Source organism: Taudactylus pleione, unplaced genomic scaffold (assembly GCF_031769625.1).
Source record: "Taudactylus pleione unplaced genomic scaffold, aTauple2 ptg001230l, whole genome shotgun sequence".
NCBI classification, from domain to species: domain Eukaryota; kingdom Metazoa; phylum Chordata; class Amphibia; order Anura; family Myobatrachidae; genus Taudactylus; species Taudactylus pleione.
This window is the reverse complement of record NW_028285630.1, coordinates 152,984-167,424: the sequence shown is the minus strand read 5'-3', so window position 1 is coordinate 167,424 and position 14,441 is coordinate 152,984.

Below are 14,441 nucleotides of genomic sequence, written 5' to 3'. Positions count from 1 at the left end.
CCTTGGCAGACGACGTTGATGGCATGTTATCGTCTATGTCATGACTAGTGGCAGCAGCTTCAGCACTAGGAGGAAGTGGTTCTTGATCTTTCTCTATTTTATTTTTATCGGAGAAAGTTTGGTCCTCCATTTATGTTATATCGATTTGATATATACGTGCGGCTAAACACAGAAAATAATTTTTTTTTTGGTTTGGACTGGAGTGTACTTTCAGGGGTTACAGCACCCTTTAACGGTCAAGCCAGCCGGCCCTTTACTTATGACACAGGCGCACGCTTGGCACTACTTTGTTGATGCACGTGCGGCTACTGCGCACACAATTCACAAACACAGAAAATAATTTTTTTTTTGGTTTGGACTGGAGTGTACTTTGGGGGTTACAGCACCCTTTAACGGTCAAGCCAGCCGGCCCTTTACTTATGACACAGGCGCACTCTTGGCACTACTTTGTTGATGCACGTGCGGCTACTGCGCACACAATTCACAAACACAGAAAATAATTTTTTTTTTGGTTTGGACTGGAGTGTACTTTCGGGGGTTACAGCACCCTTTAACGGTCAAGCCAGCCGGCCCTTTACTTATGACACAGGTGCACGCTTGGCACTACTTTGTTGATGCACGTGCGGCTACTGCGCACACAATTCACAAACACAGAAAATAATTTTTTTTTTGGTTTGGACTGGAGTGTACTTTGGGGGTTACAGCACCCTTTAACGGTCAAGCCAGCCGGCCCTTTACTTATGACACAGGCGCACTCTTGGCACTACTTTGTTGATGCACGTGCGGCTACTGCGCACACAATTCACAAACACAGAAAATAATTTTTTTTTTGGTTTGGACTGGAGTGTACTTTGGGGGTTACAGCACCCTTTAACGGTCAAGCCAGCCGGCCCTTTACTTATGACACAGGCGCACTCTTGGCACTACTTTGTTGATGCACGTGCGGCTACTGCGCACACAATTCACAAACACAGAAAATAATTTTTTTTTTGGTTTGGACTGGAGTGTACTTTCGGGGGTTACAGCACCCTTTAACGGTCAAGCCAGCCGGCCCTTTACTTATGACACAGGCGCACTCTTGGCACTACTTTGTTGATGCACGTGCGGCTACTGCGCACACAATTCACAAACACAGAAAATAATTTTTTTTTTGGTTTGGACTGGAGTGTACTTTGGGGGTTACAGCACCCTTTAACGGTCAAGCCAGCCGGCCCTTTACTTATGACACAGGCGCACTCTTGGCACTACTTTGTTGATGCCCGTGCGACTACTGCGCACACAATTCACAAACACAGAAAATAATTTTTTTTTTGGTTTGGACTGGAGTGTACTTTGGGGGTTACAGCACCCTTTAACGGTCAAGCCAGCCGGCCCTTTACTTATGACACAGGCGCACTCTTGGCACTACTTTGTTGATGCACGTGCGGCTACTGCGCACACAATTCACAAACACAGAAAATAATTTTTTTTTTGGTTTGGACTGGAGTGTACTTTCGGGGGTTACAGCACCCTTTAACGGTCAAGCCAGCCGGCCCTTTACTTATGACACAGGCGCACGCTTGGCACTACTTTGTTGATGCACGTGCGGCTACTGCGCACACAATTCACAAACACAGAAAATAATTTTTTTTTTGGTTTGGACTGGAGTGTACTTTCGGGGGTTACAGCACCCTTAACGGTCAAGCCAGCCGGCCCTTTACTTATGACACAGGCGCACGCTTGGCACTACTTTGTTGATGCACGTGCGGCTACTGCGCACACAATTCACAAACACAGAAAATAATTTTTTTTTTGGTTTGGACTGGAGTGTACTTTGGGGGTTACAGCACCCTTTAACGGTCAAGCCAGCCGGCCCTTTACTTATGACACAGGCGCACTCTTGGCACTACTTTGTTGATGCACGTGCGGCTACTGCGCACACAATTCACAAACACAGAAAATAATTTTTTTTTTGGTTTGGACTGGAGTGTACTTTCGGGGGTTACAGCACCCTTTAACGGTCAAGCCAGCCGGCCCTTTACTTATGACACAGGTGCACGCTTGACACTACTTTGTTGATGCACGTGCGGCTACTGCGCACACAATTCACAAACACAGAAAATAATTTTTTTTTTGGTTTGGACTGGAGTGTACTTTCGGGGGTTACAGCACCCTTAACGGTCAAGCCAGCCGGCCCTTTACTTATGACACAGGCGCACGCTTGGCACTACTTTGTTGATGCACGTGCGGCTACTGCGCACACAATTCACAAACACAGAAAATAATTTTTTTTTTGGTTTGGACTGGAGTGTACTTTCGGGGGTTACAGCACCCTTAATGGTCAAGCCAGCCGGCCCTTTACTTATGACACAGGCGCACGCTTGGCACTACTTTGTTGATGCACGTGCGGCTACTGCGCACACAATTCACAAACACAGAAAATAATTTTTTTTTTGGTTTGGACTGGAGTGTACTTTGGGGGTTACAGCACCCTTTAATGGTCAAGCCAGCCGGCCCTTTACTTATGACACAGGCGCACGCTTGGCACTACTTTGTTGATGCACGTGCGGCTACTGCGCACACAATTCACAAACACAGAAAATAATTTTTTTTTTGGTTTGGACTGGAGTGTACTTTCGGGGGTTACAGCACCCTTAACGGTCAAGCCAGCCGGCCCTTTACTTATGACACAGGCGCACGCTTGGCACTACTTTGTTGATGCACGTGCGGCTACTGCGCACACAATTCACAAACACAGAAAATAATTTTTTTTTTGGTTTGGACTGGAGTGTACTTTGGGGGTTACAGCACCCTTTAACGGTCAAGCCAGCCGGCCCTTTACTTATGACACAGGTGCACGCTTGGCACTACTTTGTTGATGCACGTGCGGCTACTGCGCACACAATTCACAAACACAGAAAATAATTTTTTTTTTGGTTTGGACTGGAGTGTACTTTCGGGGGTTACAGCACCCTTAACGGTCAAGCCAGCCGGCCCTTTACTTATGACACAGGCGCACGCTTGGCACTACTTTGTTGATGCACGTGCGGCTACTGCGCACACATTTCACAAACACAGAAAATAATTTTTTTTTTTGTTTGGACTGGAGTGTACTTTCGGGGGTTACAGCACCCTTAACGGTCAAGCCAGCCGGCCCTTTACTTATGACACAGGCGCACGCTTGGCACTACTTTGTTGATGCACGTGCGGCTACTGCGCACACAATTCACAAACACAGAAAATAATTTTTTTTTTGGTTTGGACTGGAGTGTACTTTGGGGGTTACAGCACCCTTTAACGGTCAAGCCAGCCGGCCCTTTACTTATGACACAGGCGCACGCTTGGCACTACTTTGTTGATGCACGTGCGGCTACTGCGCACACAATTCACAAACACAGAAAATAATTTTTTTTTTGGTTTGGACTGGAGTGTACTTTCGGGGGTTACAGCACCCTTAACGGTCAAGCCAGCCGGCCCTTTACTTATGACACAGGCGCACGCTTGGCACTACTTTGTTGATGCACGTGCGGCTACTGCGCACACAATTCACAAACACAGAAAATAATTTTTTTTTTTGTTTGGACTGGAGTGTACTTTCGGGGGTTACAGCACCCTTAACGGTCAAGCCAGCCGGCCCTTTACTTATGACACAGGCGCACGCTTGGCACTACTTTGTTGATGCACGTGCGGCTACTGCGCACACAATTCACAAACACAGAAAATAATTTTTTTTTGGTTTGGACTGGAGTGTACTTTCGGGGGTTACAGCACCCTTTAACGGTCAAGCCAGCCGGCCCTTTACTTATGACACAGGCGCACGCTTGGCACTACTTTGTTGATGCACGTGCGGCTACTGCGCACACAATTCACAAACACAGAAAATATATTATTTTTTTAGCACTTGGGGGGAGCACCCCTGATGGACAGAGCACCCCCTGGACAACACTACAGCACTCCTTTAGGACTGGGACACTGCACAGGACTTTGGAGTGGACACAGCCCCTATGGAGAACTGACTGCACAACACAGTCCAGCCAGCCCCTATGGACTTTGAAGTAGTGGACACAGCCCCTATTAACAACAGCAGCACAGCACAACACAGCCAGCCCCTATGGACTTTGAAGTAGTGGACAACAGCAGCACTACACTACACTACACTACACAGCCCTAACTCCCACCCTCCCTCTTCACTGTCCACAGCCGAGTGAGAAAATGGCGCCGACGCGGGTACCTTATATAGGATCCAAAACCCGCGAGACTCGGAAGGCGGGATGATGACGTTTTGCCTCGATTTCAGATCCGAGTCAGGCGGGAAAAGTCGAGCCTGACTCGGATCAGACTCGGATCGGGGGGGTTCGGGGGGGTTCGGATTTCAGAAATCCGAACCCGCTCACCCCTAATATATATATTAGGAACCGGCCACTTTTTGTGTTTTGGTTTTGGATCTGGATCATTCTTCGTGTTTTGGATCTGGATTGGATTGGTTTTGGTTCTGGGTTTTGTGTTTTGGATCTGTATTTTCTTGAAAAACAGCATAAAAACAGCTTAAATCACTGAATTTGTGGGTTTTTCTGCTCCTATGCTATTATTAACCTCAATAACATAAATTTCCAGTCTATTCTGAACACCTCACACCTCACAATATTGTTTTTAGTCCAAAAAGTTGCACCGAGGTAGCTGGATGACTATGCGGCCCATCTAGGAGTGACACTGCAGTGGCAGACAGGATGGCAGTTTGAAAAACTAGGCCCCAAATGGTACATAATGCAAAGAAAAAGTCCTGCTAATATTTAGACTGTGTAGTGCAGCTTTGGTTCATTTTTGGGGTGTGGGTCCCCCTAGATTGCTTTGCTGATCTGCTTCAGGGCACCGCAGTATAACACATTTTCCTTTAATACATTTTAATACTTCACTGTCTGTTTCCTTTCTATATATGTATTTCACTTTTTTATTTTTATGCTTTATATGCGGCCAGCGGCTGCTCTTAACACTTCACTTTTCTTATTAGAGCGGTGCTTTGGGGTGGGTTGGCTGGGCTAGTTTGGGGGTGTCCTGCGCTCTGGATTTGAGCCTTAGTATGTTAGGGACCTGCCCGACAAGAGGTTACCCGGATATGGTGGGCAGGCCCATAAGCTTGGCCAAGATTATGCCAAAAACCTCTATTGTATTTACTGCAAAATGTATTTATTTATATATAATCAGTTAATTTGGAGTTGTGCACCTGTATTTTTTCTTTATGTATATATAATGGTCTCCACAGGTAGCACCTCCAATTATATATATATGTCCAGAATGTGCAGTCTGAGATCTATTTTCTTTGTAAACTAATTAGTGCATTGATTTGCACACCTGGGAAGCCTGAGCCACTTCCCACTCAGACTAGCACTTCTACTACATTGGTTACAGCATGGAGTCTGGCAATGTAATATGCACACCAGTCAGAGGCACAATAATAGGTAAGTCCTGCTAATATTTAGACTGTGTAGTGCAGCTTTGGTTCATTTTTGGGGTGTGGGTCCCCCTAGATTGCTTTGCTGATCTGCTTCAGGGCACCGCAGTATAACACATTTTCCTTTAACACATTTTAATACTTCACTGTCTGTTTCCTTTCTATATATGTATTTCACTTTTTTATTTTTATGCTTTATATGCGGCCAGCGGCTGCTCTTAACACTTCACTTTTCTTATTAGAGCGGTGCTTTGGGGTGGATTGGCTGGGCTAGTTTGGGGGTGTCCTGCGCTCTGGATTTGAGCCTTAGTATGTTAGGGACCTGCCCGACAAGAGGTTACCCGGATATGGTGGGCAGGCCCATAAGCTTGGCCAAGATTATGCCAAAAACCTCTATTGTATTTACTGCAAAATGTATTTATTTATATATAATCAGTTAATTTGGAGTTGTGCACCTGTATTTTTTCTTTATGTATATATAATGGTCTCCACAGGTAGCACCTCCAATTATATATATATGTCCAGAATGTGCAGTCTGAGATCTATTTTCTTTGTAAACTAATTAGTGCATTGATTTGCACACCTGGGAAGCCTGAGCCACTTCCCACTCAGACTAGCACTTCTACTACATTGGTTACAGCATGGAGTCTGGCAATGTAATATGCACACCAGTCAGAGGCACAATAATAGGTAAGTCCTGCTAATATTTAGACTGTGTAGTGCAGCTTTGGTTCATTTTTGGGGTGTGGGTCCCCCTAGATTGCTTTGCTGATCTGCTTCAGGGCACCGCAGTATAACACATTTTCCTTTAACACATTTTAATACTTCACTGTCTGTTTCCTTTCTATATATGTATTTCACTTTTTTATTTTTATGCTTTATATGCGGCCAGCGGCTGCTCTTAACACTTCACTTTTCTTATTAGAGCGGTGCTTTGGGGTGGATTGGCTGGGCTAGTTTGGGGGTGTCCTGCGCTCTGGATTTGAGCCTTAGTATGTTAGGGACCTGCCCGACAAGAGGTTACCCGGATATGGTGGGCAGGCCCATAAGCTTGGCCAAGATTATGCCAAAAACCTCTATTGTATTTACTGCAAAATGTATTTATTTATATATAATCAGTTAATTTGGAGTTGTGCACCTGTATTTTTTCTTTGTGTATATATTAATTCGTCCCCGCTGGAATCCACCACCACAGGTCCCTCTGTACGTTCTGGAGGCTGGTCTTCTTGGAAGAGTTGATAATTCATTTTTATGAACATCATCTTCTCCACATTTTGTGAAAGCAACTTCCTACGCATTTCGCTGACAAGGTTCCCAGCTGCACTAAACACTCTTTCGGAGTACACACTGGAGGGGGGACAACTCACGTAAAATAGAGCCAGTTTGTACAGGGCCTCCAAATTGCCTCTTTTTCCTGCCAGTACAGGTACGGACTGTCTGACATCCTTACTTGGATGCTATCACCGAAGTAATCCTCCACTATTCTGTCAGTGGTGACAGTATCATATGCAGTGACAGTAAACATGTCAGAAATTGTTGGCACATCCTTCAGTCCGGACCAGATGTCCAAACCGGCCCTTGACTTACGACACAGGCGTACGCTTGGCGCTGCTACTGTGTTGATGCACATGCGGCTACAGCGCACACAAGTCACAAACACAGAAAAAAAAAAGTTTTTTATTTTTTGGAGCAATTTGGGGTTACACCACCCTTCAACAGACTTATGGGACACAGGCGCTCGCTTGGCGCTGCTCCTTTGTTGATGCATGTGCGGCTACAGTGCACACAATTCACAACGCAGAAAAGAAGATTTTTTTATTTTTGTTGGGAGTGCACTTTGGGGGTTACACCACCCTTTAAGAGATGAGCCAGTCAGCCCTTTACTTATAGGACACAGGTGCATGCTTGGCGCTGCTCCTTTGTTGATGCACGTGCAACCACAGTGCACACAATTCACAAACACAGAAAATAATTTTTTATTTTTGTTGGAGTGCACTTTGGGGGCTTACACCGCCCTTTAAGAGATGAGCCAGCCAGCCCTTTATTTATGGGACACAGGCGCACGTTTGGTGCTGCTCCTTTGTTGATGCACGTGCAGCCACAGTGCACACAATTCACAAACACAGAAAATAATTTTTTATTTTTGTTGGAGTGCACTTTGGGGGTTACACCACCCTTTAAGAGATGAGCCAGCTGGCCCTTTACTTATGGGACACAGGCGCACGCTTGGCGCTGCTCCTTTGTTGATGCACGTGCAGCCACAGTGCACACAATTCACAAACACAGAAAATATTTTTTTCTTTTTTTGGAGTGCACTTTGGGGGTTACAGCACCCTTTAATGGACAAGCCAGCTGGCTCTTGATTTATGACACAGGCGCACGCTTGGCGCTACTTTGTTGATGCATGTGTGGCTACTGCGCACACAATTCACAGACACAAAAAAAAAATATTTTTTCTGGAGTGCACTTTGGGGGTTACAGCACCCTTTAATGGTCAAGCCAGCTGGCCCTTGATTTATGACACAGGCGCACACTTGGCGCTACTTTGTTGATGCACGTACGGTTACTGCTCACACAATTCACAAACACAGAAGAAGAAAAAATATTTTTTTTGGAGTGCACTTTGGGGGAGCATCCCTGATGGACAGATCACCCCCTGGACAACACTACAGCACCCCTTTAGGACTACAGTCTTTATGGGACACTGCACAACACAGTCCAGCCAGCCCCTATAGACTTTGGAGTGGACACAGCCCCTATGAACAACTGATTGCACAACACAGCCCAGCCAGCCCCTATGACAGCAGCACAACACAGCCCAACCAGCCCCTATGGACAATAACAGCACAGCCCAGTCAGCCCCTATGGACATTGGAGGAGTGGACACAGCCCCTATGGACAATAGCAGCACAACACAGCCCAGCCTCCCTCTTCACTGTCCACAGCCGGAGTGAGAAATGGCGCCGATGCGGGGACCTTTCATAGAATCCAAAACCCGTGAGATCCGGAAAGCGGGATGATGATGTTTTGCCTCGATTTCAGTTCCAAGTCAGGCCGGAAAACCCGAGCCGGACTCAGTTCCCGGCTCGGATCGGGGGGGCTCGGGAGGGTTCGGATTTCAGAAATCCGAACCCGCTCATCCCTAATATATATATATATATATATATATATAATGGTGTAGTATATTGCGAGAGATAAAACCAACACGATTGTGATCATGTGACTGTGCATTGTATCACTCCACAAATGAAAACAATAACATCTCTCACAAAGACACTGCTCATAGAAAAGCTGCACATCACTGCCTCGCTGACATACATATTTTTGACAGGAAAATTTTAAGAAATGTCCAAATTACAAGATACAGTAACTCAAGCAGTTAAACAGGACTTACCTAAGCAGCCATTTCAGAATCCAGCACAACAAACAGTGAGTAGACATGCCAGTCCTGACCCTGAAGACGCATTAAGCACAACCTGCCTATACAATTCACTGTTCTTCCCAAAATGACACACTCTTAAAGTAGACAATAGTCATAAATGTTCAACTGTTTAAACAACCTATTCTGAATGTTCAACTGTTTGTTCACTTTCACTGTTACCCAGTTACATGTTTATTCCTTAAAAATAGTACAAATGAAACAGCCTATTCTGAAGTGCCACTCATAGCTGTTCCCCCCAATCCCCTCCCTATAGTATACAGACAGTGCCAGTGCCACTCATAGCTGTTCCCCCCAACCCCCTCCCTATAGTATACAGATAGTGCCAGTGCCACTCATAGCTGTTCCCCCCAACCCCCTCCCTATAGTATACAGACAGTGCCAGTGCCACTCATAGCTGTTCCCCCCAACCCCCTCCCTATAGTATACAGACAGTGCCAGTGCCACTCATAGCTGTTCCCCCCCAACCCCCTCCCTATAGTATACAGACAGTGCCAGTGCAACTCATAGCTGTTCCCCCCAACCCCCTCCCTATAGTATACAGACAGTGCCAGTGCCACTCATAGCTGTTCCCCCCAACCCACTCCCTATAGTTAGTATACAGACAGTGCCAGTGCCACTCATAGCTGTTCCCCCCAACCCCCTCCCTATAGTATACAGACAGTGCCAGTGCCATTCATAGCTGTTCCCCCCCAACCCACTCCCTATAGTATACAGACAGTGCCAGTGCCACTCATAGCTGTTCCCCCCCAACCCCCTCCCTATAGTATACAGACAGTGCCAGTGCCACTCATAGCTGTTCCCCCCCAACCCCCTCCCTATAGTATACAGACAGTGCCAGTGCCAGTGCCACTCATAGCTGTTCCCCCCCAACCCACTCCCTATAGTATACAGACAGTGCCAGTGCCACTCATAGCTGTTCCACCCAACTCCCTCCCTATAGTTAGTATACAGACAGTGCCAGTGCCACTCATAGCTGTTCCCCCCCAACCCCCTCCCTATAGTATACAGACAGTGCCAGTGCCACTCATAGCTGTTCCCCCCAACCCCCTCCCGATAGTATACAGACAGTGCCAGTGCCACTCATAGCTGTTCCCCCCCAACCCCCTCCCTATAGTATACAGACAGTGCAAGTGCCACTCATAGCTGTTCCCCCCCCAACCCCCTCCCTATAGTATACAGACAGTGCCAGTGCCACTCATAGCTGTTCCCCCCCAACCCCCTCCCTATAGTATACAGACAGTGCCAGTGCCACTCATAGCTGTTCCCCCCAACCACCTCCCTATAGTATACAGACAGTGCCAGTGCCACTCATAGCTGTTCCCCCCAACCCACTCCCTATAGTTAGTATACAGACAGCGCCAGTGCCACTCATAGCTGTTCCCCCCAACCCACTCCCTATAGTATACAGACAGTGCCAGTGCCACTCATAGCTGTTCCCCCCCAACCCACTCCCTATAGCATACAGACAGTGCCAGTGCCACTCATAGCTGTTCCCCCCAACCCCCTCCCTATAGCATACAGACAGTGCCAGTGTCACTCATAGCTGTTTCCCCCAACCCCCTCCTTATAGTTAGTATACAGTGCCAGTGCCACTCATAGCTGTTTCCCCCAACCCCCTCCCTATAGTTAGTATACAGACAGTGCCAGTGCCACTCATAGCTGTTCCCCTCCAACCCCCTCCCTATAGTTAGTATACAGACAGTGCCAGTGCCACTCATAGCTGTTCCCCCCCTCCCCCCTCCCTATAGTTAGTATACAGACAGTGCCAGTGCCGCTCATAGCTGTTCCCCCCCAACCCACTCCCTATAGTTAGTATACAGACAGTGCCAGTGCTGCTCATAGCTGTTCCCCAACAACCCACTCCCTATAGTTAGTATACAGACAGTGCCAGTGCCACACATAGCTGTTCCCCCCAACCCCCTCCCTATAGTTAGTATACAGTGCCACTCATAGCTGTTCCCCCCACCAAAAGAGACAGCCTAGTCACTGCCTGCTCCTGTGCAATCACATCTGACCGCTGCCCCCTGCACCGGCTCCAATAGTGATAAGAGCAGCTTCCCTCCGGCTGCGTCCCCCTCCTGTGACAGTGCCTAACCGCCGCCCCGCCTCCGCTCCGGATCCAAACGCGATGCTGATGATAGGGAAAAAACTGGCAGCAGCTTTCCTCCGGTCCGCGGCACCCTGGTGACATCGCTGTGGCACCCTTAGGGTGCCACAGTGCACAGTTTGGGAACCACTGTACTAAAGTGAGAGTTTTTACAAGTGCATTTTAGAAGTGATGTTGCCCATTGCAACCAATCAGATTCTACTTAACATCATTTACCTAGCACTTTCTAGAAGATAATAGCTAGAATCTGATTATTTTCTTTGGGCAAGCAACATCACTTATAAAACTCACTTCTAAAAACTCTCGCTTAAGTAAATATAATTTACCGCTTACGGCATACTTGCCGACAATCAGCCCCCTCCTTCCGGTAGGGAGCTGATTGTCGGCTGACAGTGGGGAGCGTTTCCGGACAGCTGTGACACGTTGGGGACGGGGCCACATGATCGCGTCATTGTGGCCCCGCTCCCTCTTCACAATGCCTTTATTTTTGGCACTGTGAAGAAGGGGGCGGGGCCACGATGATGCGATTCAGTGCGAATCGTGTCACCGGCCTCCCCGCTGCTGGGATTGCTAGTGTATTCTGGGGGGAGGTCGGGAGGGTTGGGGAATGTCGGGAGGCTTGCATGTCTTTCCGGGGGGCCGGTAGCGGCACCTGAAAATCGGGAGGCTCCCGGCCAAATCGGGAGGGTAGACAAGCCTGCCTTAAAGTCTGACGTTGTGTCTTTCTTGAGAATCCTGCACCAACTTCTGCTGCTAGGAGTGGATTTTCATCCCAGAAAGGGACCAGGAAGACTGCTTTCCAATACAATTCACTGTAAAATAATCCTTTGCAAAGCTTCCACATTGAACATTTCCCAACCCGTACAGGGACATTAAAAAAACATAGTTAGTTAGTGGCCTCAAAGTGCCACTTAACCAGCACAGATATGTGGACAGGCTATGATTTAAGGCAGGGGTAACCAACCCTGGTCCTCGACAGCTACCAACAGTGCATTTTTTCCAGGTCTCCTCATAGAATCACAAGTGTAATAATTAACTCCACCTGTGGATCTTTTCAAATGTGTTTCTGAGTAATGAATACACCTGTGCACCAGCTAGGTGGTCTGGAAAACATGAACTGTTAGTAGCTCCCGAGGACTGAGGTTGGCTACCCATGATTTAAGACCTTACGTAGTGTCTCTCTTTGGAATTCTTGAGCACCATGCCTGCTTCTGGGAGTGAATTTTCATCCCAGAAGGGATAAAGACATTGTTTTTTCTTCCCAATGGACACAGATCTGAAGAGAAAGAGATACATGTAAATAACTACTGGCAGGAAAAAGAGGCAATTTGGAGGCCCTTACACAAAACTGGCTTTGCTTTACTTGAGCTGCCCACCTTCCAGTGTGTACTCAGAAAGAGTTTTCAGCACAGCCAGGAACCTTGTCAGTAATTAGCCTGAGACTACTTCCCCAAAATGTGGAAAAGATGATGTCCATCAAAATGAACTACAAATTCTATGAGAAAGACCTTTACCGTCAATTACGTGCTAAAATTACAGAGGTACCTGTAATGGTGGATTGGATTCCAGCGGGGACAAATTAATATTGTGTGAAGAGGATGATGTACTGTATACATCACCCCAGATTATACCATCACCCAAGCCTAAATTGTCATCCCATCCTATGTTGTATATAAATTACAGCTGCGCTCCCTGTTAGATTGGGGATTCATTGTCCACTTTAGTGATTGTGAGCTCCATTTTAGTCCATATCATCACCCCACCCCCTACACATCTTCTGACCTGGGCTACAAGAGGAGCAGCTACACTCTGGAATTCGGTTGCATGGAGTTGCCTCTTTGCCTCGCTGAAATTCAGGTAGAGGGGCCATGGGTAGGAACACAACCAAAAAACGAATATGTATGGGTGCTAGTAATAATTTTCTAAACACTGTATCAACTATCGAATTATCAATTTGTGGTTTTACTAAATACAGTTAGTTTGATACAATGTTCTGACACCTTCTTGTTTTTCTGTCTTTCATCTTGGTATAAACAGCCCTTGAGATGGGCAATATAATTGAATTTATAATCAGCTTATAGGTTTGACACTTTTTTGTCATAAACAAGCACCAGTCAATAATACAGTCCCAACTGATAGACTATATATATTGGTGTATATCGGTGTAACATATATATTACTTGAGATTCGATCCATGTTTTTAATTGTTATTGTTATAATATGTTTTTTATTTAATTTTTAGAGTATTTTTTCTTTATATTGTCTCTTTCATATATATTTATTAAATCTTTTTTATTCTGACCAGCACCTATATAGTCTTTGTCTGTATGTTCTTTGATTTATGGGAATCCAGCAATTTTCTCATCTATATAAGGGCTGCTGTCAGCCATTTTGGATATCGAACATTATACATATTTGTTGATTTTTTTGAGTCTCAATTACCATCTTTATAAGCTAGAGCCAATACATATTTGTTTTTTGGTTGTGTTGCTGTTGTTGGTGTTGTATAAATAGATAAGTACCTTGATAGCGCTGATTGTAAATACACCTTTTTAATAATTGGGATATATTAATAACTTACCCCACAGTATAAAATGATATCAATTTATTCATAATTATACACAACACACATAAATATGAAAGGAAACACACAATGTTACATGGAGGAGAAAAGGGTTCCACAATAAGCTTCTCACCCAAACAAGGTGCTGCGGTGGGCAAGTGCTAATTAAGCAATGGGTCCCGGGCCTCAATAGCTCGGCACCACCGCAGATAATATGTTAGGTCCAAAAGCGTAGTTGGGTTCCCAAAATGCGTCCCTCCTGGTCTTCAAGTAGGGATATCATTTTATACTGTGGGGTAAGTTATTAATATATCCCAATTATTAAAAAGGTGTATTTACAATCAGCGCTATCAAGGTACTTATATATTTATACAAGTCTTTATGTGGAGTTGGTATTACTCCATTTTTTAGTACCATTGAAGCTGCAAGATTGTTTTTGCGCACCAAAGCATAGCTCATTTTTATTTTGACATTTGTTGCTGGTGTTGGGCAGCTCTTCCTAAATAATTATGTCCTCACTTAAGTGCGTCTCGGAAAGGTTAGATAGAAGACACTTACCTTAAAGGGACTGCAGCACCAAGAGTGACAGTGTCAGATGGTGATAATGAGGGTATGCACAGCCTTTTTAATAAATTAGAAAATCTGTGCATTAATGAAATGAGACATTGGTGGGACCAACTCACTTTACAAAAATACCTGGATACTGATCTAATTCTGCAAGGGTTGAGGATACTCAAGTCCTCTCCCTTCAAAGAGGGTGATATTTTTACTGAAGAATGGAATACAATCTTGGACAATTGTTCCAAGAATCTGATGCGACTTCTTATTAGATATAGGGAAAAAAAGGTCCATGAGATTCAAAAAGAAATTGAGGTTATCACTGAGTCCTTAAAGAAACATA